Raw genomic sequence first — 27,675 nt, 5'->3', positions numbered from 1 at the left:
TCCAACAAGGCCACACCTACTCCAACAAAGTCACACCTCCTAACAGGGCCACTCCCTGCGAGCTTATGGGAGCCAATTGCATTCAAACTGCCACACTCAGGTATTGTGTCACAGGGAAAGAAGGCGAATGAGCCCGAGGGAACCTAGGGAGGTCAGAGTTGGTAATTAAGGGAAAAGTCAGAGATGTTTAGGAGGTCTGAGCTGACATGAACCGTGTAAAGTATGTCTAGGTCCAGACAACAGGCCTGAGCTTTTCAATTACTGCCAACATCCACCTTGAGCTCTTCTCTTTCATTTGAATTCTGGACTTTCAGACAGGCGATCTCCTGCAGGTCCAAGGAAAATTATGGGGTGGAGGGGGGAACAAGGTCAGAGGGAAAAGCATGTAGCTATAAGGTGTCTATCCAAAGCAGTGGGAGCCATCTCCCCAGGACTCAGGGAAAGGAAAGCAAAAAGGAAGACACGTGGAGAGAGGGGGAGAAAGGTAAAGTCATTCACACATCTGCTCATTCAACTGATACTGACACCAGTTCATGCCAGGTACTGTGCAAGGTAGTAGTGAAGAACACAAAATTGGGGTCCCTACCTTCATGGAATTGACACTCACACAGGTAACTGGCAGCAAGCAATACACAAACCACAGATAACACAAACGCCATGACAAACCTGATCCAGGGTGACAGAGTAAATAAAGGCTGGGGCAGGAATAGCTACTTGATGAGATGGAGTCAGACCAGGCCTTTCTGGGGAAGATTTCTGAGACAGAATGCCTGAAGGCTGAGAAAAAGCTGGCTAAACAGAGAAACTAGAACAAGTTTCAGCCAGAAATAACACAAATACCAAAGTTCTGATGAGGGAGAGACCAGGGTGGGAGCGGGAGTAGACAGGAGCCAATGGTGTTGCCAATCAAGGAGAGCAGTGGTCAGGCAGGGTGCAGTATTTGTACTTATATTCCTCTCATCAGAGCACATGAGCCACGTGGTCTCAGGCTGTGGTCGACAGGTCTGGGGCACTGAAAGCGAAGCATGGAATTCAAAGAAGGATCCTGGTGCATTAGTCCGGGTGAGCAATGGTGGAGCACAGCAGGCCTGGGAGTGGAGGTGTTAGGGAATGCATTCACTCTGGAAGAAGAAAAGACTAGCAGGACATCTAGTCATGGGGAAGAAGGGAATTCAAGGGTAACTCCTGGCTATATGGAACCTGAGCAACAGAGTGGACAGAGTTGTTTTAGGCAGATCTCAGAGGTACCTGCTAGACTGCAGCATAAAGACATTGAGTTGGTGGCTGATTAGATGAACCAGAAGCTCTGAAACAAGGTCTGGACAGACCCACTCAGGAGCTATCACAGAAAAGATGAATGAGCATCTTTGAGAAATAAACGTGAAGAAAGCAAAGGGTCTAGACTGAGCCCTGGGATACCCTAATATTTAGATGCCAGTTAGAGGAAGCAGAGTCAGCAAATAGACAGAGGGCAGCAGCCAGAGATGAAGAGGCAGGCGAAGGTGTTTCAGAAGACGAAAGGGAGTGGCTACCAGTGTTGAATACTATGGAGAGAAAAGAGTAAAATGAGGGTTGGGAAGTGGCCATGGAGGTCATGGGTGAGCCTGACAGGATGAAGTACTGGTGAAGCCAGGGTGCAGCAGGGGTATGTGAACAACAGGGGACGAGGGAGCAAGCATCAAGAACAAAACCCAGAAAAACGAAGAGAAATGAAGAAAAACAGAAATGAGGTTATTGCCGTGGGCAAAGCGGAGTCCCACATGAGCCTCAAGGATGCACAATTCCTCCTTCCCATTGTCACCAGGGTACACACAGTGAGCTGCTAAGACACAACTGGCACCAGAGCTGGAAGCTGATGAGAGCACTCCCCTAAGGGTCCTGAGCTTCAGGAGTGCAGTCCCTGCAGAAAGCTGGTGGGGATCGGGAGACACAGGGGTTTTGTGTGGCTGCACTGAGCATGTATTCTATCCAGTTTGCAGATGAAGAGCTATAGGAGAAAGCAAGTTTTGGAATAGGACAACTAAGCTTTACCTTCAAAAAGCTGAGCATACTGAGGGAATCCTGTTGCCCGAAGCCATTCACACGCTTTTTTGGCTTCCGCTTCTAAAACAGAACAGAGGAAAAGAAACAGGCAGAGTTAATCCCAGCACTTGAGAGGCAGACACAGGCAGATCTCTGTGAGTTTGTGGACAGCCTGGTCTACAAAGTGAACTCCAGGGAAAAAAAAGGATAGCATGATAAATACTGCCTCACATCCTGTAGGCAAGCATACCTAGCTCTGATGGTTCAGGAACCGCAAGGAAGACACAATGCAACTGGCCAAAGCGCACCTTGATTCCACCTCCTGTGTCAACCACAACTTTCCTGAACCTCATTCCTGGCCTGTTGCAAATCCCTCCCACGCTCCCCATCCATGTCCCAGCCCAAAACACACCACCACCATCAGCTGCTAGAACTGCCAGTCTTCCAGGCCCTGGGGAGAGCATCCTAGTTCAGCTAGGAGATATGAGATGTCCAACAGTACTTTCTACTTCCTTTGTCGCTAGCACGGCTACCATCACCCAACCCGCTAAGAGGCAAATCTCATTTCAGCCATAATCACCTGTTCTCACTGTAGCCGCCATATTAACAAACTCGGAAAGGAAATGACTCAAGCCAAGCACAAGAAACACCTATAAACCCAGAAGTTAGGAGGTAGGGTTGTGAATTCAAGACCAGCCTGGGCTTGAGACACGGAGAAGAGGGCAAGAAAGTGGACAGGATGGGAGAGGAGACTTGCCTACAGTCTCACAGCTGACAGAGTGGTGGTGCGGGACCTGGTCCACATTAGGTCTGACTCTCCTCTGGCCTTCCAGCCCTTGTGACAGCAGCTGCCCCGGTTGGTTCCCTCCCCACCTACTCGTTAATGTCCAGTCCTCCTTCCGCAGGTGACTTCCCAGAACACTGCTGCCTCTCCTTATGGCCTCAAGCCTACTTGTGGAACACTCCAGCGTCGAACCTTAGGCTGTCACAGTGCTGGCCTGTGGGGTCTTGGAGAGTCTTGGAAGAGAAAGACTTTCTCTTCTGCTCTGACAGAGCTGGATGCAATGGACAGCCAGATCTGAGACACAGGGGAGGCCCTCCCGGTCACTAGCAGCAGAGTCCTGGGACTATGCAGCAGCAGCAGCTACTTCTTCCCCATGCAGGCATAACCAAGGTACTGCCCAGGGTGGGAGTGGGTGGGTGGGTGGGAGGGTAGAACTCTGCTAGCAGTACCTCAGTTTGTCTGACAGGGGGCGATGCAGGTCTGGTAAAAGATCCACCTCCCCAAGCCAGTGGTTCAGGACCAAAGGAAGGGGAAAGATGAAGGGACTACCCATGCCAAGTAAGGGAGCGGCTGAAACATATGGTTTGTCTGCTAGGACAGCTAAGCTGGGTGCCACAACCACTTCCTTGTCCTCTGTTTTCACCATAGTCCCAAGAGAAGGCGCTTCTAGGATCTGAGCACCCTGCATTGTTTTCCTGTCATTAGGACGAAAAGAAAAATCAGAAGAATGGACAAGGTCAGACTTTCCAGAGAGGTGAGGACAAGAGACAGTGACCTCTAAAGGGTAGCAAGTTTAGTATGGTCACTAGTTCTCTGCATGCCAGGAACACATTTATCTGTCTATCTATCTATCTATCTATCTATCTATCTATCTATCTATCTATCTATCTATCTCTGTGTGTGCGTGTGTGCTTCTCACTAGCCCTGCATTAATATTATTTCAAGCTATAGTGTACAAGCACACACAAAATAAAGACAGTAAGTATCCAGTGTAACCCAGAATTAAATATCATAACTGAAGCTACAATCCTGATCATTTAATTCCATGTTCCCATGATATTACATTACCAGTCCTCAGACAAGCAAGGAACCAGTTCTCAGTTCTGACAAATTGTTTTCTGCTCCTTCTTGTTTAGTGAAATCACAGGCCTGTGTTCAAATCCTGATGTTGCCAGTCACCAACTCTGACAATGAGCAAGTTACACATCTCTCTATTGCCTCCACTAAAAGGAGCATTAAGTAAAACATGAGGGGAGAGAAAAGCCATTGGCACACTATGCCAAGCACTCAATAACTGTGTGCCCCTCCCCCAGATCTGGTTTTGAAAGTCCCAAATAAAAGGGAGAACTGGAGAAAGTGGCCTGGCCAACCTGAGCTTCTGTGTCTGAATCAATCTCAAAATTGGAGCCAAATGGCCCAGGGAAGTGAGGTAAAGCAGCAGAGACTTTGGAAGGGTTGCAAGACAAAGAAAGGAGCAAAGGAGTCTGAGGTAGGTCTCAGGACTGAATTCCTCAGCAGCCCTCCAGAGCAGGAATCCAGAGAATGTAATGGGTTATTAGTGAGCAGGATGTCAGGGACACTGACTTCTGACAATGCACCATCTCAGGAAGGCCTGGAGGCCCCGAGGCTCCCTCTCAGATGGAGCAGTCAGGGACATATGTCTTGGTGATTAAGGGGTGAACTAAAGTACTTTGCTTCATCCATCTAACATGTACCTGCCTGTCAGACTGGGCCAGGGGTGACCTCCCACCCCCACCTACATGAAAGTCAACTCACCTGAGGCTGGAACCAGCACAGCCCAGACCGAGATGTGTGCCCAACAGGAAGAGTGACACTGGGCAGGCTGAGGCAAATGAGGCAGGAATGTCTGTAGCCCCTGGCCCTAACCTCTGTGTCCAGATGTGCAGATTCCAGAGAACGACCGCCAGCCATTTCTGCAGCTGGTGCTCTGGCCAAAGCCAGGACAGGTCAGTAACAGCATTCAGCTGGCCAAAACTGGACTCCATCTATATGAAAACTCAGATTCTCTCCCTGGGGAGGTGCCTAAATTATATAAGCTTCAGAGTCAGGGCACAGGAAAATGGGAAGCTCGAGAGAGGAATCGGGCTCATAGGTCAACCCACAAGTGTCCTTTACAGAGTGTCACAAAAGAAGGGGGTACCACAAAGCAGTATAGCGGAAGCCTGCGGAAGCCTTCGGAAGCCAGTGATAACATATGCACCTCCGTGCATACAAGTCATAGCATAGATCTTCTTAGCACAGAGCATGTTTATGCAGAGGAGGGATCAAGGTGAAAAGTAGACATCCTGTTGCTGACATTCTATGAACACCGGAAAATTTCGCACACTCAGGGAAAAAAAAGACCAATATGTGCCAAAGAGGATAATGCCTAACAGCAATATCTAGATTGAGGGGGAAATTCTAATCAAGACAGTTCCCTGCTTACTGCTTAAATCATCGTGGGCACCTGGCCTCCTGCTCTAAACTATGGTTGCCACATTTATACAATGGGGATCAAAGATTCTTGTTGGAACAAGGCCCTCTGAATCGACTAAGCGAGGCACATACGAGCTTCCAGAGACTGAAGCAGCAAGCACAGCGCCTCCACGGGTCCGCAGTAGGTCCTCTGCATATATATTATAGCTATTAGCTTAGTATTTTTATGGGACTCCCAACTGTGAAAATGAGAGGGTCTCTGACTCTTCCTTCAGTCGGGTTGCCATGTCCAACTTCAATATGATAGGTTTTGCTTCATTTTATTATATGTTATTTTGTCATGCTTGGTTGTTATTTCTGAGAAGCCTGCTCTTTTCTGATGAGAGAGAGAAAGGGAGTGGATCCAGAGGGGAGTGGAGGGGAGGGGGGAGGAACTGGGAGGAGTAGAGGGAGGGAAAACTGTAATCAGGATATATTGTATGAGAAAAGAATCTATTTTCAATAAAAGAAAAAAAAAAGAGTCTGCTGCCAACTTCCTTGGTTACCACACGGGTGTGATCAAACCTTTGGTGGTCCTCCTCCTCCTCTCCTTCCTCCCCTCCTCTTCCTGTTTGTTTCTGTGCTGGAGATAGAATCCAGGGTCTTATTTGTCCAGGCTAGGCAAACTCTCTGCAGCTGAGCCAGACACCCACAGTCTTCCTTTGCTGGGTTTAAATGTGACAAATGAAAGTTGCCATTACACAGAGATGGTTTGGGTAAAGCTGTTTGAACTTTGTAACCTCCTGAGACTTTAAGGCTCAGCTCATGGAGATGCTGTGTTCGTTCCAGGGAGATGAGAAAGGAGAACTAGGAGGAAGACATAAGGTACCAGGCAACTATGTTCCAAGAGGCAAGCAAGGCCTCACTCAGCCAACAGTATGAACCTTAGTCCAGGGACGGTACCCCTCTTCACATGTATATCTGCCGTAAATTAAGGTCCTTCTGTTGAGATGCTCAGTAGTCTGCAAAGGAGCTGCCCAGGCTCCAGGTTCTTTTTTCTCTTTCTCAACCAAAAAAGCCCATCTCAGGCCTGGGTACCAGGTAAGATAACGGGCCCGAGGCTGGGAACAAACAGGTGTCCCAAGGCCTGACATGAAATTGTCTCTTATTAGTTACTCCTCATGGGTAGTAACGGCTCTTGGGTAGATTTCTCCATCACCTTCTACTCTATGTGCCCATTAGCTCCTGGGAAGATGTGAAAAATGCCAGTGCCCTGACTATTTAAATTTGAATCTCTTGGGACAAAGTTGCATTTCATTTGTTTCTTTGCTTCTGGGAGCTCTGCAGGTGGTTCTAGAGTGTGGGAAAGATAAAAAAAAACTCCTGCCCTACGAGTCTTGGCCAGAGAAAGAGAGAGAGAGAGAGAGAGAGAGAGAGAGAGAGAGAGAGAGAGAGAGAGCGAGCCCTGGAAAGATGCTCTCCAGAGGCCGGAATCAGGCATGTAGGCATGTTCGAGCCACTGGTCGAAGTTTGCTTCAGGCCTTGAGGGTACAAACAAGAGAGTACGACCAACACTAATAGGAGTGCCTATGGTGGGGAGAGGGGAAGGAGTCTGTGGCTGTTTGTGAAGGTCACTTAATCAAATTGTTAGCTGACTGTTTCTGTCTTTCAGAAGCCATAGTGGCCTCTTTTACCTTACTTACTAGCTTCCTGTTTGGTAAGGCGTCTCATGACCCCCGTCATAGGTCGAATGCCTCACAAGCAGGGTCTAGTATCAAGGCTGGTCTCTTCCACTTTTAGTGGGAACAGGGGGAAAAGCTAGTATTCCAAGGGTATTGTGATGCCGCTGTCTATGGAACAATGTAAGTTCCCAGGGTAGGCTCTGTGAAGCCCTGGGTTGGACGAGGAGAGGGAGGCAGGCCACGGAGCTGCATATCACTACCGGCCCTGTACTGGAGCTAGGAGATGCTAAGCCCTGTCTCAAAATTTCTCAGTTCATTTCTCTTGGCTGATCCAAGGTGCATTTCCTGTTTTCACTCACCACCCCTGGAGAGGAGCACTTTTAAGACAGAATAGCCTTGAGAGGGGACTTTGTGGCACAGAAGCTACCATCCTTAGCACTGGTCCCAATTGTTCCTTCTGTGTCCTTCTTATGGGCACACTTTACTCACCTAGCCTTTGAGCTTAGCACAGGAATGTGACTCGTAGAGGTGCGGCCAAGAAATGCTGTGACAGGTGACTAGCTGGCTTTCCTACCTCTTTGAGATAGAGAGAAAAAGGTCTTCACGGAACTATCGGGTATTCTGGGACCACTGAGACTTCCCTTCTTGACCATGAGGTGGAAGAAGGTGGATTAATCCCTGCCAAGTGGAAGGCCCGCACATCCACAGCCACTCTCTACCACTGCGGCTCTTAGCTGGAATGGCCACTCTAACTCAGTTCTGGCAGGGGAAGGAGAAGCAGGGAGGAAGGGAGACAAGACAAAAATAGCTCCCATCCCACATTCCAAACCTCACTGGAGGGGCACCACGGCAAGGGCCGCTGTACTTCAGCCGGCCTACTTTGGCAGTACTAGACACTGGCTGGCCTTCTGCTTGCTAGGTCGTAGGGCAGGATTGGGGCTCTGCTGCACCTGTTCAGATGCCAGCCCGAGTCTCTGCCGGAACTGCAGCTGGATGCCAAGCTCCTCGGGCCATGTGAGCAATACTTTTGGAGTCTTCCTGTCACAAATGAAGGACCGACAAAGCAAAGAGCTTAGGAGGGCTATATGGCAGAGGGTGGTAGCAAGCTCTCAAGCCACTGAAGTTTGGGGCTAGCTAGTATGTATGTGCAGAGCCGCTAAAGTACCGCCTCTCAGACCCTACAAATCTGCACCTGCTCACGGGGTGAACCTCAGAGTCTCCACCAAAAGAACTCCCATCGGGGCAAATTTCCTTCCCAGTTGACGATTTCTGAAGCTGTCTTTGATCATCCCAACTAGATGTGAGGGAGAAGGTGTCTGAAAGGTCAATTTCAGTCTTGCCAAGACCCTTCAGGCAGCCCTACCAACGTCGTGGTGAGGTGAAGCATAGCTACCTCTGTCAGTGGAGATCCCTTGACTTTATGGGTCAACCAGCAAGGTGGCAGCTCTGGTATGGAGTTCTATATATATGGAAATCATACAAGCCCCCCAAGCACAGTGCTCTGGCTCCTCTCCCACTCCCCAAGGTACTGGTTGAGCCCTGTAAGCAGCTCTAAAGAAGAAGACTTGCATGAGCTATGAGGTTAAGTCAATCCTGGCTCACTAGGGCTATTTGAGAATCTGGGTCCAGAGGCAGCCAGGCCTGTGGTCTCCTAGGCTAGCAATTGACACAGCAGGGCCAAAGCAGTCAGTTGACATTCCTACCCAACCCAGGGTTTCCCCATGACAGTGAAGGTCAAAGCTGCCACCTGCTCTGCTGCAGTTGCTCTATTAGCTTTCTTGCCCCCAGGGGCTCCTGTCCCCAACTTAGTCCCAGGTGCTCTGACAAGGTCACCACAACAAGGAAAGATGTTTGTTTTAATAAGCTATGTGCTATTTCACCCATTCCAGTCTCCAGCCTAGAGGCAAGAGATGCCAACCGAACTAGTCTAAGGCAGAATGCTAGAGCCGCAGGAACTGCTCTCCTCTGCTGTATGGGCCCTAACCTTTGGCCTGAAGGGCAGGCAAACCACTTGACAGTTTTAGCTCCCCTACCAACTTGTGTGTAATATTAGGGGAGCCCCTACCTCTCTCTGAACCTAGTTTCTCATCTTCTGGTTGCTATCCCCCAACTTCTTGAGCGGCAATGGCGCTGGGTGGTTCAGTGGAGGAGCTGGCCTAGATTGTGGAGGAAGATGTGTTTGGTCTTAGGCACCCCAAAAGGGGAATGGGAGGGAAGAGCTCTGCTGATGTTCTTGCCTCAAAAGCCATCGAACACCTTGTCCTCCTGTTTCCTCCTGACAGAGTCATCAGCTTCTAACAAGCACATCCACTAAATGGTCAGGCTTCCCATACACAGCTATGTTCTAGATAGAGTCTCATGCCTAGAGTACCTCAGCTCTCTCTGTCTCTAGTTTCCAGTTTCTCATGTCAACATGTTACCCTAATAGCTTCTCCTCCCAAAGATTCCAGTCCTGACCTAGTCACTCTCCTACTCTGCAACCTAATCGGCTCCTCACTGCACAAAACCTAGGGCAGAAATTGGCCTACTCTAAACAGACACCCAAGTTTCAGACTAGAGCGTGCATCCCTGTCCCCGAGGCCTCCCTGACTGTCTACATCCATCAGCCTTTGAAGCTGCATTCCCCATTTGGCTGGTAGTCCCATTTCACTGGCTTCTATTTGTCTGGGTGCTCCAAAGGCTGTGTGATGAGGGATACTGAATGTTCTGGCAACGCCCAGACAGGAAACTCTGCTTCCCAACTTAACAGTGTCCCTGCTTCTGGCTCTAGCTTCTGTTATCCCAACAGTAGGAACCAGAGCGGAGCATCTATCTACCTGAAGCTTACAGCGGGCGCTGTACTATAAGGCGGCACTGCTTGGCAGAATGCCATGCCCAGGGGCCGAAAGCAAGACTCGGGAACATCCAGGTAGGAGACCAGAAAATGAGCTCTGCCTAAGGGTGGAGGCATTCTACCCCAGGGGAGCTATTAGTTCTTCAACTTAGCTTAAGTACAGGCAATAAGGTTCACCTGAAACATTCACGACTCTCTTTCCCTCTTCCTTCCCTCTCTGGGCCCACAAAGTCTCAGTGCTGGCTTATTTTGACCCCAGGCCACCACCTCTTCACCCTACTCCCCTTGCCTATTTCCCTTTCCTTTTGCTGAAGCCAAATATAAACTCCTGGGCAGGAAATGCCTTAAAGTAGCCTGGCCCCACCCTAGGATCCAGAAAAAAAAAATTGTCTCTGACAGAAAGGAAATGGGCCTTGAAAGAAGTGACCTCTTCAAGAAGCGAGCAGACACGACTGCTCCCTTCAGCCCTGAAGCCAGCCAGAGAGAGGGCTGGGGTGTGCACGTGGCCAGGGGTAGGGCTGACCATGTGAGTGCTGGGGCCATGACAGGACCATTGGGAAGAGAACTCCAAATGGCTGTGAACGGCCTGCCAGGACAGCATTGTGAGGTAAGGTGGGAAGACTGCGGCTGACAACCTGAAGACACAGCTGCTTTCCATCCGTGTTAATGGATTGTGCTCATTAATGGCAATATGGATGATACCAAATTTAACGATTAACAGCAATGAGTACCAGACGGTCATAGTTACTGAAGAGTTACTGTCTTTCCACCCAAGGACTGCACAGATGGTATTCCTTGGGCTGCAAAGTTTCCCTATGCCTCACTGCCTTTATCTCTGAAATAGGGTTGTAATCACAGAACCGACATGATGTTCTTTGCAAAGATCAAATGAGATAACAGCCCATTTATCCTGTGTGTGCGTGGTGGAGGGTATGTGCCTGGGTATCTGGGGTGCTAAAAACAGGGCTAACCACTGGTCTCGCACTGATCTCACTGGCCCCAACCTGTGCCCCCCCACAATCCCAGTATGAACCCTTAGCCTGAAATAGTTCCCATCTACGGGAAAAGCACTAGATCATCTCACATTCCATTTGGCGGTCCCAACAACCCTGTCCAAAGCAAGAAGTGACTACTGCACAAACAGAAGCCTGAAGCTGTGAAAGGGCAGGGGTCTTCTACTGGGGGACAGATGGAGCAAGGAACCTGCCTAAATGCCAGAACCCTTTTGGTCCATGGGTTCCCATTTCAGCCCCTCTTGGATTTCCCCCGCTGTGAACCATGGATGTATTCAAGTTATGGTACACAAGTACCAGGCCGTAGGCTAGGCTCCGAAGTCTGAAAACACAACGGAAGCAGAGCTCTCCCAGTGTATCTGACCAGAGATGGTGTCTGGCCCATCCGCCGGAGGAAAGCAGAGACTAAAACAAACTATCCTTTGAGGCACCCCTGAAGCTTGTTTTGGAGACAAGATAACAGGGAACAAACTCCAAAGCAGGGGAGCTGGCAGCTAGCACGACCTAAGGAAGGAAGCTTGCAACCCCCGAAGAGTCTAAGATGGGTACACTTGGTGGGGGTGGGGAGGCTAGATGTTCTGGGTAACTCCACCACCCACATAATCCCAATACAAGCATGGGCCACATGAGTTAAGATCTCACAAGTGTTAATCCACCCAGCCTTCTCCCTGCCCCTACCCACCCACACTTTCTAAATAATGCAACCGGTTGTCAAGACAGCACATTAAAATGTTTCTTCTTCCCCGATGACACCCAGCCCCCTGCTCCCCATCCTCAGTGCAAGAAGGTGCTAATAAAGCAGACCTAGTGCCAATGCCAGAACCACCCCCAAACCCCTCCTACAGGCCATTCCCAACTCCAGTGAAGCTCTAGTTTACAGTCTCTATCCCAAGATTTTATGGTTTTCCTCCTTCTACCTTAGAGATGGGGTGGGGGGCAGAGCCAGTAGGCCAGTGGTTTGGGGGACTGAATGCCCAGAAACACGAGTTGTTTCTAGACATGACGAGCACTTGGAGGGAGAAGAGCAGTGTAAACTGATGCCTTTGCCTCCAGGCCAAGCATCTAGAAAGAGTGCCATTAAGGTTCAGGAGGTATCGTCAGAACACCTAGGTCCTCATTTTATCCCCCCTCAGTTGTCTGACCTTGGACATATCTTTTCTTTAATTGCTTCTTACTCATCTTCTTTATATGTCATAGCTTTAACTGCCTCACAGAATCGTCACAGGAGCTAAGTATGGTAAAAATGTGTCAAGGATTTAGAAGAGGTCACTATGGTTGCCATTATCATCATTACCACAGTCTGTTGCAGTGTCACAAATGCCACCAAAGATGACCAGAGGAAGAAGCCCTACAAGAGAAGTTTCCTAGACGTGATAGAATCTCAAGTCACAGGAAGTCCAAAACTATGTACAGAGGTGGTATGCTGGAGCCCTGCATAACCCCAGGTCGGTGAAAGACAGCGAAGTAACAAGGCTGCACCAAGTACTACTTAGCGGCAACTGCACAAACACTTTATTTACATAGCTTGACTGAATACTCAACAGCCTCGGGAGGCAGGTACACGTCTCCTCGTTGTTGGAAAACGCAGGCTCAGAGATGTGAAGCCACCCAGGGCTTTGTACGAGACTACAGAAAAAGAGCTCACGTTCTCACAACAGCCTCTTGCTTGGAACACCTTGTGTAGAGAGCTCTGCTCTATTCCGGGCCTTGCCTTTCCCCACATCCCATTCTTTGCTTTGCTTTCTTTCTCTTTGACGGGGTCCTATATATCCAAAGCTGGCATCAGATTTGCTATGTAGCTGAGGACAAACCTTCAACCTCTGATCCTCCTGTTCTGCCTCCCAAGTGCTAGGATCAGGAGTGCATCAGCACATCTGGTTTATGTAGTACAGGGAGTTGTACACAGGACCTCGTGCATGCTGGGCAAGCTTTTTATCAACTGAGCCACGTCCTCAGTCTCTCTATTTTTTTGTCCATTGAGACAGTCTTGCTGAGGTATAGGCTGGATGTGCCAACTGTCTAGAGCCAAGCCCTTCCTACAACATCCCTGCCCCTGCCCCGTCTGATTTGAACTCAGCTTACAGCAAAATGGTGGGCTACAAGTACATACTTCAGACAGGCCAGTCTTTGGCCAGTCCAGATAAAGGACAGGAAATCCCAGGCCACCTCCCCTGGAGGTTGCTCCTTCTACCACAGGAACAGAGTTGCAGGCGAGGCAGTGGTTCCTCTGTGGTGAGGAAGCTGCCTAGTCAGCCTCAGCTGCCTTGAGCGCGGGGGTGGTTTGAGAAAAACAGGGAGAGCGGAGTGTCATGACCTGGGATCCAAATCTTGCCCCATTGGAAGCTGTTCTCTTCTCCTGAGCCTCAGATGGGTTTCCCAAAGATAACATTGAAGGGATCAGGGGAGCTATTTTGCCGGGCTGTTCTGAGAACACAGAGGGACCATGGAAGTGAAAAGGTCCTGGAAACTAAAGAAACGGGACTGGCTGCAGTCATCATTGCTTGTCACAGGAAGGGATGACTGAGCTGGTATTTCTCTCTGCCTGATTCACTCTTGTAGTCCCCACTGTAGGCATAATCTCACACCCATTTCTGCCTCAGTACCCCCCAAAATGCCCCCTTTCCTTCCTCCCCACCAGTTGCAGAGGACAAATGGCAGAAAAGCAGAGTGTTTAAAGCCCCCAACCAGGCTACATTATAATCAGCACATTTGGCTGAATATCTATCTCAACAATCTTGTCATCTGTCAAGGAAGAGGACAAACACTAAGAAAAAGACCCTGCTTTCCTAATGATTCCCCAATTTTGCAGACTGGACCTGAACTACAAAGCACCTGGACAGAATTGTCTAAGATGTCTCAAGATTCTGGAATCTTAGCATCTGCCTGGTGGTCATCCTGAAAAGTTCAGAGTGAAAAGAAACAGAGAATTATCAGGTGTACCCCACTGCTAAAAGAACCACAAATAGCAGCATGTAGCGGGACAATGACGAGGCTGAGGAAGAGGCCAACCCAGGCCCCAAAGGAGTATTTGCAGGAGCTGAGATGGATGGGCTGAAGAAAACAGAGGGGTCTGCTCCATCTTCAGACTTCTGAAGGCAGAGAGAAAAGGAGATGGTAGGCAGTTCCAAGGGGCAGAACTGGGTCTGGGGGTTAAAAGCCTCAAGGCGATACTATTAAGTCAACTGGAGACAAAACATGCAGTCATCCCACTGATGGGAAGCAGCAGCTTGCGACTTACATTGCTCCAGGGTGCTGAAGCCAGCTGAATAGCTCCTAGACAAGACCGGGGTTGAGAGTCTAGCTTGATAAGGTGTGGGCCTTGTGTGCTCCCAAGGCCTTGCTTCCCGGACTCTGTTTGCATACCTACCTCTAGGGGAGATTGTGAGGAAACAAAATAAAGGTGACTGCAACAGGCCAAACCCTCCCGATTCCCACACAGCCCTGAGATCTTAGGAACACCTTGGGCTCATATTCCCCAGAGGGAAAAGTCACTCATTAACTTGTGACTGAATGGGTCAGAGGGAGACCTCCTGGGACAGATGCAAACATGGGGAGGAGCTAGGGAGCAGACTGCCCAAGCCTGAGAGAACTCCAGCTGTGGCAGTAGTGGACTCGGACGTCCCAAACTGGCCCAGGCCATGCAGATGTAGTGGCTGGGCCTGGGAGAATTTGTAGCCAGCCCCATATCACCCTGGGGATAAGCAAAAGGTGTTAAGTGGAAACACAAGCTTGCACAGCTGGAAGGGAGCTGGGAAACCCTGAGCCCATCTACCTGTCCCACCCAAGTTATAGATGTAGAAATTGAGGCTCGGGGCTAACACATGCATTTTCCTGAAGTCACTCAGAGACAGAAACAGAGGCCAAGTTCCTGGCTCTATTAGACACACAGGGCTCACAAAATGTTGGTGTCTGTGTTTGGTCTAAAACTATAGAAAAGTGTATCCTAGAATCTTCTAAATTGTGTCTGGGTTTTGGCCTGACTCTTCCCACCTCCCTCTGCCCATCTAGATACAGATTCTTGGTGAAAGATTTTATCTTCCACACCGGAGGCCCTCAGTCTCTCAGCTAACTGGCTCCAGTCCCCTCTCCTCTCTTCCCATCTCAGCAGTATGTGGGATTGGATAGTGGGCCTCACACATGCTAGGTATGAATGAGAGCTGAGCCACGCCCCCTTATTTCGAGGCAAGATCTTGCTAGGTTGTCTAGATGGCTTTTGAACTTATTCTGTAATCCAGGCAGGCCTTCTGCCACGACTTCCTGGGTAACTAGAATTACAAGCTTGTGCTACCAGGGTCATTGCTTGTTCTTTTAGGCTACTGGAAATACCTCAATCCCTATCTGACTCTAAAGCCTACACAAAAGTCGACGACATCTAACGTGAGTATATATACTTCAAACAATAGGAACAGCTACCTTTGTTTGTCCAAACAGAGGACAGAGGGGCAGAACTATAATTGGCTTCAGAAGTTTTCATGACTGGATATTTGTCAGTATCCCTCTGGGGGGATGTAAATGTTTAGGATGGGGTCCCTTTAAGGCTTGGAGTGGACAGGGAGTTAGTTAATGGCCATCCTGTAGAGGTGACTTTCCAAGGTGGTTATTATGTGGCTCAATTATTAACCAAGCAGTGGCAGGACCCCAGGCTTGTTGGAAAGGGGCCACTCCTTTCCCAAGGACAGCCCAAGAGCAAGGAGCTGTAGCCAGGCAGGACATTCCAGGGGTCTTTCTCTCCCTGACAAGACAGCCTGCAGTGGGGCAGATGAGGGCAGAGGCCTCACCCTGCCCACGTGGGGCTGGAGGAGGGCTGGCCCGGAAATGGAGGAAGTCAGCACACCCTTAATGGGGAAGGAGGGAAGAGAGAGACAGTGAAGGGTTTTTATCATAAATGAAAGAGGAAGCTCCAAGCTGGGCCTTAGTGATTAGATGACAAGCTGGGAAAGACGCTCATCCTGAACGCATCCTGTTTTGCTTCAAATTGGCCTCAGGGTCCCAGAGCTGGGGAGGGGCCTGGACAGAAAGCAGCCTCCCAGGAATTCTCCCAGGCCTGCTGACCTCAAACTCTTGGGTGGCCCCTGAGTGCAGGACGCAAGTGGGAATTAAATCTCTCTTTTGCTGCTAGAAGAATGAAGGCAGAGTTTCTGGAGTTTCTACAAGAAGCTTCTACAGGTCAGCCTTGGGATCAGGAGCCCCCAGAGGCAGCTAACATCTGCTACTGGCAATGTGACATTTGTAAAACAAAAAGCCCAGGGTCTCTAACCCTTCTAGCCTCTCTTCTCCAGTTCAGATCAAATGTCACCCATTGGTCAGTCACTCCCTCAGTCAAAAGCAGTTCCCCTCTGCTGGGAACTCTAGGGCAAAACAATGTGAATACTGACCAAACCTGGTGACACTGCAACACTGTGGGACTAGGTTCGGTGTGATAAGGATGCTGTGGTTATTGTGCTGCAAGTCCGTATCTTTTAGAAAGACATATTGACACATTTTAGAAGAACTGATAACATGTCTGGGATTTGTTTCAAAGGAACAAGAAATGGAGTGAAGGAGCAAGGAGTATTGGTTGTTTGAGATCTAATTAAGCCATTGTTTCTCTTTTTAAAAACTGGCTTAGAATTGTTCGCGATGTCGTTAAACCCTCTCTGAGGATATCTCACGCCACTGAACCCCAAAGTGGACGGCAGAGTTCCCCAGGGTCTCATAACCATGGGTCCTCCATGAGCACTGGTGCCGAGGCTAATGACTAATCATCTAGACAGCAGCTGATAGCTTACAAGCACTGTGCGAGGAGTCCCTCATTTAATCTGGCCAAGCGAAAACCAGCAAGAAACTGTTGGAGGCACTGGGAGAACGAGAGACTAGATTTAGACCTCCAGGTGTCTAGCCCTCTGAACCCTCCTTCTTGGTTCTGTGGCACCATGGACTGCTAAGGAACTTAACATTTGGGTTCTCAAATCCCTGCCTGTGGCTGTGGTACACAGGAGCAGCGACTACTCAGCATGCGAGTCCTCAACAACATGGAGGGCCACGCCAGAGGAAACTCAACACACAAGCTCGGCACTTGAGACTTGTGATGGTGGCCCTGACTGGGGTCCTCTAATCCACTGACTCTCATCTACAAGGACCCGTGTACGTAAGCACACGCACAAGTCAAGCCCCTGAGTCACAAATGAAAAAAAGCGCTCTTTCCCATCTTCCTCTCGGAGAGGCAGCTTCGGCTTCTGCCTCTCCCCACTTCTCCTCTTCTCCCCTTCTCTGTCTCTTTCTCCTCTTCTCTCTCTCTCTCTGTCCCCCCTTCACCCTTTCCCTTCTACAACCCCCTGAATAAATATTCAACCTCAAAAAAAAAAATGAAAAAAGCATCAATAAACCCTTGACCAACAACCGCACGACTGGCACAGCACTCAAAGATCTCATCTGGGGTTGCGGTGTGGGAGGGAATTTAAAACTCACCAATGGCTAGGGCGTATCTCAGTACTAGAGTGATTGCCAAGAATGCACCAGAACCAGGGTTCAATCCCCACATTCCAAGCACCAAAATAAAGCAACCCCTGCCCTCAGATCCTCACAGACTTTAAGACCATGCCTCCCATTCCAAACCCTGAAATCATTGCCACCGTCAGCCTGAGCAGCTAAGTGACCCAAGGACATAAGACTTGATCCTACCCAAATTACTCAAGAATAAACCAACTCCTTCTTTCAGCCAAAGACTCTTTCCATCCTTCCCTCAAGAACTTGCCATTCACGGAACCCATGGCTAGACCAAAGAGCTCCAGAAGTTAGCTAACAAAAGGCCAAAAAACATGTTGGCCTGACATTCCTCCTCCTTCTTTTGTGACTGTCCTGCTGTCCTGTCCCTGCTGCTATGCTTATATCTGGCTCCAGAGGTCCCATTCCAATCTGTACTCCCCCAAAATAGATTTTTTTAAACAGATGGATGGCCAGAGATGGTAGAGAGGGTGCATATGAGCAAAGTACAATAATAGCATGCACATATTATAATTGACATTCCTTATTTTGTACATTAAAAATTAAGAAAGATAAAAAGACAGAAGGTCAAAGTTTGGACCTCTTGGTGTCTCCTTTCTTTTTCTCCCCTGCTCCAGCTTTGGAAGTATTAAGGCATCATCTTTCCAAGACTCATTGTCCCCATCCTCTGCATCCACACAAGGTACACGGCCACTTCGCCATCTTTCCATCTCCAGATATCATCTCCGGACAGTCTCTCAGGAAGACAGGAGGGACCTGTAGATGCTCACAGAGGCTTGATATTCTTCAAAGGTCTGTTTGCAATGCAGAAGGAGAGTGGGCGAGCTAGGGAGAGCAGCCCCTTTTCAGTATGCTGTTTCTCAGACCTAAACTAGAGAGGTCGAAGGAGCAGAAATTCCAAGGCAAGAGCCTGGATGAAAGAGCAAAGCTTGGAAGTAAGGACCAACACCAGATGACCCGTGAAATGGCATCTACAAGTCCAGGATGGAAACATTTATCCCCACCCCTCCCAAACAGTCATTCTCCCCGCTGGGCTCTTTGCAGTCTACTAGCCTCCTAGACACCGCCTGAAGCCATCTCAATGCCTGGGGCTGCCCACCTCCAGTTCCCAGAAAAGAAATGTCCCCCTTTCATTCCAGGAAGGCGAAAACAAGAGGAAACCCAGACAGCAAGGATACAGATGGCACAGGCAGGGACTGCAACCCTTAGAGTGGGTGTGGGCGCTGGTGGTGCAGCCCGAGTCAGGGTTTGAAAATAGCCCTGGGTGATTCATTACTCTTCTCCTCCCAGGATTACTGGGTGCTCTGAGTGAGACCCAAGCAAACCAGGACACCAGTACTTTGGCTGAGCGTCGTGTCTAAGTACAATCTTTGGGGTCCCCAGTCATGTGTAAGTACAATCTCTAGGATCCCCCAAAGTGAGAAACCTAAAGTCTGGAAGAAAATTCGCATCCCTCCTCATATTCAATTTGATCGCTGTCTCCCCCAGAGGAGTTCTCCAGCTAGTCTACCTGCATAATCATCCTAAGACTTGCAAACTGCCTAGCTCCGGTCACCCCAAGTATCTCAGAGACCGTCTTCCTTTACTCACCCGTTGAGAGACTGGGTTCAGGCACCGAGTTAGCGACTCTCAGGGCCCTTCTGTTATTGAGATCTAGCTGCCAATTGAGGTACCGTTGAAAACACTTGACACGAAAGCATGACTCGCCTGAGGTCACATGAACTGGCAGAACCCCGGTTTCCTGCGTGGTAATTTAGTGCTGAACTTGAGCAAGTAGTGGAAGAGACGCGGGAGAGAATCCTAGACTACCCAAGGTAGAGCTCCCCCAAACTTCCATGTAATAGCCTGTCGTCTGAGCTTTTCTAACTTAAACTTCTGTGGAACTTCATGGCAAACTGAGTCCCAGAAAGATGAGACGTATTCAATAATATTTATTAACTTGCTCAGCACAGCTACCTCGAACGCAGGAGTACACTCACAGGTGATGTCCAGGTGGGAAGGCAGTGAGGCAGGGGGGCCCGACGGGAAAATCCAAGGGTCTGAGGCCTTCCTTGGATATGCCCCCCTAAAGTAGGAGGGCAGAGTGGGCGAGCCCCCAATTGAGTTCCCAGGAAGGTTGTGGAGCCAGTCAGGCCCAGGGGTCCTCAGGCCGCCAGACCGGCCCATTTGCGGGGCTTGAATGGGAGAGTGCAGTCGGCGCACTCGCTCAGGAGTCCCCAGTTTCGAAAACTCTGAACCCCAGCTCCTAAGCAAAGGCAGCGCGGCTGGCTACTTTCCTTCCTGCCTCCCGCGTCCTCAGCCCAGCTGAACTACCATGAGATCGGCAGGGCCACAGCGCCAAGGAGACTCGGCGGGCCACCAGAGCCTGTGGCCCCGTCTGTCTGAGTGTCCCCCTGACGTCGCCCCAACACTTACTTGGCAGCCGCGTCCACACAGAGGCAAAGAGACGGGAGGCGAGAGCGGGTAGAGCTGCTGGATAAGGACACGCGTGGAGCCAGGGGTAACGGTGCCAGCCAGAACAGCAGCTGCGGCAGCTGCTTAGCTGTTGTCAACCGGACTCCGCTCGCTGCGCAGGTGGGGAGGGAGGGAGCGTCTGCGAGTAGGCTGCATAGATGCTCCGCCCACCTACAGGTCCCTCGACCAATGAGGGCTCAGTCCACCCTCCCCACGTCTCCTCCCGAAAGCGGCCCAAATAGAGTGGGCGGGGCTCTGCCAACTAGCCCCTCTAATGCCCTGAGCCCCTGTCTTTCCCTCGGGTCACACCCCTGGAGCCAGGAGGCACAAGCCCAGGGCCCAAGACAGAGCTCGAAGGAACAGAGCTTAAAGGAGCAAGGAGCGAGTTGGCCAAGCACGCAGACGTATATTTATTGAGTTCTGAGTGTGTCTGGCACTTGTATGCAAGCTTCAAATATAAATGCCATGTGCATGAGAGAGTTTAAATGACTTGTTCAGGGTAATTTATAGCAAGTCCAGAAGACTGCTTCAGTGAGATACACAATTAGTAGAGACAACCAAATGAGAAGAGAAGAAACCCCAAATGTGACAAGAATGTTGTCATTCCTACCTTATTCAGGCCAGCCTTCTGAAACCTCCCCAATGTCACACTCTGCCCCCTGTAAGTCCAAACTTTCCTTCCACATAGAAACACATGCAGAACTTAGGGTACCAAAGTTAATTATGGAAAGAGAGGGCTTCCAGGAGTTCTGAAGCCAAATACCCCCCAGAAAACTTGTTCAAATACAGTAAGAAACAGCGTTTAAGAATTAGTTTCTTCCTAGCCTTGCCTGTCAACATAAGTTGACAACCTGAATTTCACTGTGGAATTGAGCACTCCTATCTAGCCTGGGCTAGGAGGAGCCAAGCTCCCAGGACACTGCAAATATGTTTACAATGACAGAAACTAAAGAGAGACTACTTATCCTGGGCTACTCAGCAAACCCATGGCAGGATTGCAGCATTGACTTGCACACTAGTATTTTCTCTATCCCTAATAGATGAGTGAACTAGAGCTAAGGCCATCAGACTCCAGGAACTGCATCCATCTCACCAGAATGCTGAGTATCCAACGTGGCGGTTTGCTCAAGGTCATTGGAGCCAAGGACAGAACCAGGCATCCTGCCTCCAGTCTACTAGGCCAAACAAATCTCCCCACCTTCCTTCCCAGCTAGCCCTCATGAGAACCAAAGGAGTGACAAAGAACCAAGTAAGGCATGCCCTAGTGTGTGCTGTCCCCTAGTGTGTGCTGTCCCCTAGTGTGTGCTGTCCCCCTAGTGTGTGCTGTCCCTTAGTGTGTGCTGTCCCCTAGTGTGTGCTGTCCCCTAGTGTGTGCTCTCCCCCTAGTGTGTGCTGTCCCCCTAGTGTGTGCTGTCCCCTAGTGTGTGCTGTCCCCTAGTGTGTGCTCTCCCCCTAGTGTGTGCTCTCCCCCTAGTGTGTGCTGTCCCCTAGTGTGTGCTGTCCCCTAGTGTGTGCTCTCCCCCTAGTGTGTGCTGTCCCTTAGTGTGTGCTCTCCCCCTAGTGTGTGCTGTCCCTTAGTCTGTGCTGTCCCCTAGTGTGTGCTGTCCCCTAGTGTGTGCTCTCCCTTAGTGTGTGCTGTCCCCCTAGTGTGTGCTGTCCCCTAGTGTGTGCTGTCCCCTAGTGTGTACTCTCTGCTCTTCTCAACAGAAGGGCTTCAACTGGTATCTTTTTTTTTTTTTTTTTTTTTTTTTTTGGTTTTTCGAGACAGGGTTTCTCTGTAGCTTTGGAACCTGTCCTGAAACTAGCTCTTGTAGACCAGGCTGGTCTCGAACTCACAGAGATCCGACTGCCTCTGCCTCTTCAACTGGTATCTTATGACAGTTTTTTTTCCAAGTGAGCCATTTCCTCACATATCTTAAATGTGGTTTCAACCTGTACACATGAACTCACTCCCCAAACCAAAATACTACCAGGAGGCTCTAATCCTTATGATGGGTAGGAAGCTTTTTCCCTCAGGCAGGGCTGTATATAATATTGTAAACATGCTTCAGGGTCCGAATTGAGGTCAAATGTGCATTGCTTGCACACAATGCTAGAAAGGACTTACAAGTGGGAGACCTGCCATGGTCCGATCCACAAGAAACCATGTCAGAAATGTCATATACGCCGTGGCACTGAGCACAATGTTTTCAATGGTTTCCCAGTAATGTTCACTAGTAGGTAAAGAAATGTTAAAGACACTTAGGGATAACCATGACGATCTTATAGGCATATGAACAATGGAAAACCCAATTTAACATTCAGTAGATACCACTTTTTAGACAGGTTCTCAATTTGTAGCCCAGGTTGCCCTCAAGGTCATATCATTCTTGCCTCACCCTCCTAAATGCTAGGACTACAGACTTGGGCCACTACTTGTAAGTTAGTAGATAGTTCTAACTGGATTAATATTGTCTAGGTTCTGAAATACCAGTGTGTGTGTGTGTGTGTGTGTGAGAGAGAGAGAGAGAGACAGAGACAGAGACAGAGAGAGACAGAGAGACAGAAAGACAGAGAGAGTGGGTGCATACAAGTGTGCACATGTGTGTGCAGACTAGAGGACAACCTCCAGTGTCATTCTTCAGTGCAGCCAACCTGCTTTTCTTTTCAGACAGGGTCTCTCAGTGACCTGGGGCAGGCTGGCTAGACTAAACCTGCTAACCAGAAAGACTCAGGGACCCAGCTGTCTCCAGTACCCCGGTGCTGGGATTATAAACCCAGCACCATGCACAGCAGTTTTTATGTGGATTCTGGAATAGAACTCTGGTCTTCATGCTTGTTACCAAGCAAGTCATCATCCCAGCCCCTCTTGGTGTTTTTTTTTAAAGCAATAAAACCAGAGACGACAAAAGATCGAAGTACAAAAAAAGCACCACCAAAAAAGTAAAACAGCATGAAAAAGTACAAAACCTAGAAAATGCTATAAATTAATACAATGCCATTTCCACAGTACCTGACACAGAATGAAAACATTTTTGTTGCAACATATTCTCTCTTGAGAAGCCCACACCCACATCTTCGCTACATGCTGCCCCCTTTCTTTAAGTACCTCTCTCTTCCCTACCTCTGCACTTAAATACACGTTAAGACATCTTTCTTAATAAACACTAACTTTGATTCAAAAACAAACAAAAATTTTTATGAATGAGCGAACACAATAAAGAAAACTTTAGTCCTAACATTTATAATGCATAGTCATGCTACTTTGAAATAGCCCGAGGGTCATTTCTTTGGATCTTTAAAAAAATCTCCCTGTTTTATCTTGAGAACTTCAGAAAGACTAGTGTGTTCAGTCTCTTCATAGGGGACAAGATAGCTCAACAGCGCCTTCAGAAGTACCTGCCTCTTTCTTCTCCCCGCCTCAGCCCGCCCTGCACAAGATGGATATTCTGTAATAGTGCCTGGAAAGGATGAGGGGAAATAGTGCCTTTTCATAGGAATTTTTCTGGAATGCAACCTAATTGCCCTGGAAATAAGCAGAGCCTGCAGGTCCTGGCTCCCCCCTTTCCCACAAAACCCATTCTTGCCTGGGTATTCTGCAGTGCTTCGCTGCCACTCTGAATGCCAGCACAGCCATCAGGCAGGGAACTGGTGATGAGGTTTTCTTTACCACTTCCACGGGTGAGCTTTTTTGTATAAGAGGAAGTATGACAAACTCTTAAGGCAGGTGTTCAGTGTACAAACCCCAAATCTAACCACAACCGCATGCATCATTTTCCTCACCTATGAAACACAAATGAAAATCACGGTCTTGTTAACTTACATGGCTGCTGAGCAGATGCATTGGGATCGTGAATGCTGGAACTAAATCCTAGGTATGGACAAAGCCACTGAGCTGTGGGGGAGAGCATCCTAGCTCAGGAAGCATGGAGAGGTGCCTGTTCTACCACTTTCTGGCAATGCCACCCAGAACCAGTCACCGTGACACTGTAACTACCAGTCTTTTCAGCTATAAAACAGGAGCGGTGTGTGGTAGCTAGTGCGCAAAGCAGAGACGGTGGATGTGAGAGTATCTTGTAAGGCTGGCCACAGGCAGCAGAACAGCACTGAAGGAGCCAAACGCTCCTGACCACAGTGGTAGTGAATTTTTTTTCTTCTGGGTTGTGCAGAGAGTACCTCCAGATCCAATTACCCAAAGCCTTCCTCTAAGATCCCTGGATCCTAATAAGGGTTGAGATGAGAATACACTCTCCTCTCTCTTCCTCTCTCTCTCTCTCTCTCTCTCTCTCTCTCTCTCTCTCTCTCTCTCTCTCTCTCTCTCTCTTTCTCTCAGACACACACACACACACACACACAGCCTGAAACGGGAACTCATCTGGCTGTTGCAAGCAGACTCACGGCCCCACTCCGCACCAGATGAGATGAGACGGACCCGAGGAAGGCACCAGACAGATCCTTACACTACTTTTTTCTTAGAGTCTCCGAGCACAGACTGGCCAAAGGTTGTGGGGAACTCACCCTAGGAATGTAAAAACAGGGAAATGGATCCTGGGGGGCGTGTTATACTCCATCTGCTACACATGACTCTGACACAGGGGCTTCCATACATTCCTTAAGCCCCATTCAAGCCCACAAGAAAAACCTGGTTCTTGTTGGGCTTGCAAACCCCCTACCAAGCCTCATGAAAGGGGCCTATTGCTCATGCTTGTGCAACATGAAACAGTCCTGGTTCATATAGAAAATATCACAAAGGCTCAGGCCATGGGTTGCAGACTAGGTGGGACTGTTCTTAGCATGGCAGACTAGAGACAGCAGGGACAGCTATTGATCAAGAACCCATTTCCTCAATGGCCAGTGCCAAGCAATTTGTGGCCACCTCCTGGCACCCGAGCTAGGCACTGGAGACAGCCAGCCAGCCTTTTTTCATACACCCATGGGATCTCATCCTCAGAACAAACACCAGACCTGCCAGACTGCCAGCCCCCCACCCAATTCTACCCAGTAGATCCCCTGCCACAGCAGTGGAACAGGCCCTATTCTATACCAATATTCTCCCTAGCCTGGCCTCACTGACCCATCTCCAAGTAGCCAGAGTATTGCTGCTGTGGGTAGATGGAGCACACACATACTCCCACCTCCTGAGGGACTGCCACCTACCCCAAGCCAACAGGTGGGTCACCCTGAACAGGGTTCTTGGTGCTTGGTGAACCTGGCACAGGTATCTAGAAGAGGATGTTCACCCAGATATCACACCCAATCCTGCCCTGCCTGACCCTGCTAAGAGGGTTCCAGTGTGCAGAGGGGAGATAAACATATACAGACCTACATCTAACACTTTCCCCTCAATACACACACACACAGACACACACAGAGACACACAACATACACACACACACACACACACAATCAAAGTCCTGGTCTGGCCCTCAGCCAGGGCTGAGGCTTTCCATACACTATTATCAACCTTGCCTTTCTGGAGTTGCCATATCACCGTGGGGAAGCAGGGGCCAGCCCTCACACGGAGAATTCCTAATAATCAAACAGGTGGGTAGCCTGAGGTCAGGTCCCAGAGGACATGCAGGGAGGGGCAACAAGGCTCAAAGGTGGCTTTATATCTCTGGATCACCAGATAACCGCAGGAAATTGATTCCTATCACACACACACATCCATCCACACACCAAGACATCTGGACCGGAGGCCAGGATCCTGTAACTCTGACCTTATCCTGCTTCTTTTGGGAGATCTGACAGCGCGCCCTTCTGGCTCTGGACATCAGTGTGTCCTGTCCTGTCGAAGTCTGTCTGAGGATCTCAGAGAGCCCTGTAATTTGGCTCTTCAAGGTCCATGATAAGGAAACCCGACACTGTTGCCCATTTCCTCTCTCTAATTTGGATGGGAACAAGAGGAAAATCTAGGGAAAAATAGGAAGCAGTGACTGGAAATTTTAAATGCCCACAGAGAGATTTTTCAACTTTTAAAAGGATAAAATGCCAGGCACGTTAGCATGCTCCTGGGGGTTACATAGAGAGCTTGGGATGGAGTTTCTAGGCAACAAATGCCAGCTAAAAAGGGTGCTGTCAGGGCGGGGGGAGCTGTGGTGTGCATCTGAGACACTGGATGAGGCGAGTGGCTAATCCTTTGAAATTACAGAGGACATAGGGACTCACTATCTAGATGCTAAGATCCAGAGACACGGAGTTCAAAAAGAGACAGGAAGGATAAAAGGACAGACTGACAAGGGGCTGGTAAGGGAAAAACACCATCAAGGGTTAGTCATACAGAGGGACAGACAGGAAGACAGGTAGGAGAGTGGTCAGCTTGACGCCAGAGACAGTCTCGTAGGAAGAGATGGTAAATGATATACTCCTTACAAATACCAACTGTGTATTTGTAGCCAGATTGTTGAGCGGAAGCTGACAGCAGAATCCTTAAGAACCAAGCCTGATGTATAGTCTAGAGGAGAGGATGGGGCACATATGGGACCAAGCAAGAGTTCGTCAGGAATTGGAAAAGTGGAAGTTCTGAAAAAAAGGAACTTTCAGCAAGGGGTCGAGCTTTAGATCCAAGGGACCGTAGGCTAGAAGAGGAAAGTGTGCCCAGACCCTAAGGGGAACTCAAATTTCCAGAGCCTACTGGGAGGAAAGCTGGCACCATCTCCCAATGCAGGTCTGCTAGCCCCTGGGCCCACGTGGTGCCCTGCAGACCCTAGAGCATCCACATCCATGGCTTTGGGAACCAACAGGCAGGCCCCCAGCTCTGCTGCTCAGCTATGTGTCCTGCGGCCACCCCTCCTGTGCCCTGCAAGAGTGCAGAAGGAGGTTCTGGAGCTCCAGACTGAGCTCAGAGTGGAAACCGTAGAGGGAGGGAAGTGGAGAGGGACAATCTGGCTGTGGCTGCCCCGCCCACTGGCCCACTGGTGAGTACTGGAAAGTTCCATAACCCCCCCCCCCCACACACACACACTTTGCTCAGGACCTCCCCTTCCTAGGTACTAGGCTTTCTTTGGATACCTCTACCAGCCAGCCACCCCACCGCCATTGGACCATCTCTCCTGATGGGCCTTTTGTGTCTGACCTCCTATGTAAGAACTGTTTCACTGCCACTGCCCCTCCTGCTGTCATATGTCTATGTGAGGCATGGGGGGGTCTCATTAGCCACAAATCAGCCCCTCCACTTCCTATGTGTTTCAAATCTTGCCAGCCCAGTGAGTGGCATGAAGGAACTGTGGTGCAACCAGATGTAGAGAGGAATGGTGGTGATTCCCGCCATGTTAGTTAAACTCTTTGACTCAGCTTACTTCACCCACCCTCACCCTATGCTCACACTGGTTTCTCAGTGTGCAATGAAGCCATTAATATCGACAAAGAAATCTTAGCATTCTAGTATCAAGAATCTCCTGCAGTGGGGGCAATCCTTGTAGACTCCCTTATGCTACCAATGGAAAACTAAGGGCTGATACTACAAATGATTTGGCCATCCTTTAGTGGGGGCAATTATCTCTATGTGGCAGGGCTATCTGAGGATGGAGTCCAGCTTCCATAAGGAAAGATTAGTGTTTTCAGGCCTCACTAGAAGGCATATAGCCATCATGTGCTACAAGAAAACTTGTTTTTTTTTCTTTTTTTAAAAAAATTGCTTTATTGCGCTATACATTTTTCTCCACTCCCCTCCCTCCTTCCCCTCTCCCCTTCAACCCTCTCCCCGTGGTCCCCATGCTCCCAATTTACTCAGGAGATCTTGTCTTTTTCTACTTCCCATGTAGATTATATCTATGTAAGTCTCTCTTAGGGTCCTCATTGTTGTCTAAGTTCTCTGAGATTGTGATTTGTGGGCTGGTTTTTCTTTGCTTTATGTCTAAAAGCTACTTATGAGTGAGTACATATTATATTTGTCTTTCTGGGTCTGAGTTACCTCATTCAATATGATTTTTTCTAGATCCATCCATTTGCCTGCAAATTTCAAGTTGCCCTTATTTTTTACCGCTGAGTAGTGCTCCACTGTGTAAATGC

General features: G+C 49.2%; 1 protein-coding gene across 5 annotated transcripts in view; it reads right to left on the bottom strand.

Moving 5' to 3' along the window:
* Nucleotides 1-27,675, bottom strand: part of Stard8 (StAR related lipid transfer domain containing 8) — a 76,465-nt gene that overhangs the window by 11,905 nt on the left and 36,885 nt on the right. For 2 of the 5 annotated variants that reach the window (XM_057759830.1, XM_057759832.1), the window contains one exon: nt 2,032-2,103. The gene's annotated coding sequence lies outside the window, so the exon portion shown is untranslated. Of the gene's footprint in view, nt 1-2,031; nt 2,104-18,822; nt 18,849-19,647; nt 19,790-27,675 lie in introns of those variants that run through there. The other 3 variants (XM_057759828.1, XM_057759829.1, XM_057759831.1) reach the window with 3 other exon arrangements.

Source organism: Chionomys nivalis, chromosome X, assembly GCF_950005125.1.
Source record: "Chionomys nivalis chromosome X, mChiNiv1.1, whole genome shotgun sequence".
Lineage (NCBI taxonomy): Eukaryota > Metazoa > Chordata > Mammalia > Rodentia > Cricetidae > Chionomys > Chionomys nivalis.
Note: the sequence above shows the minus strand (reverse complement) of the source record. Positions and strands in the feature narration are given on the sequence as shown.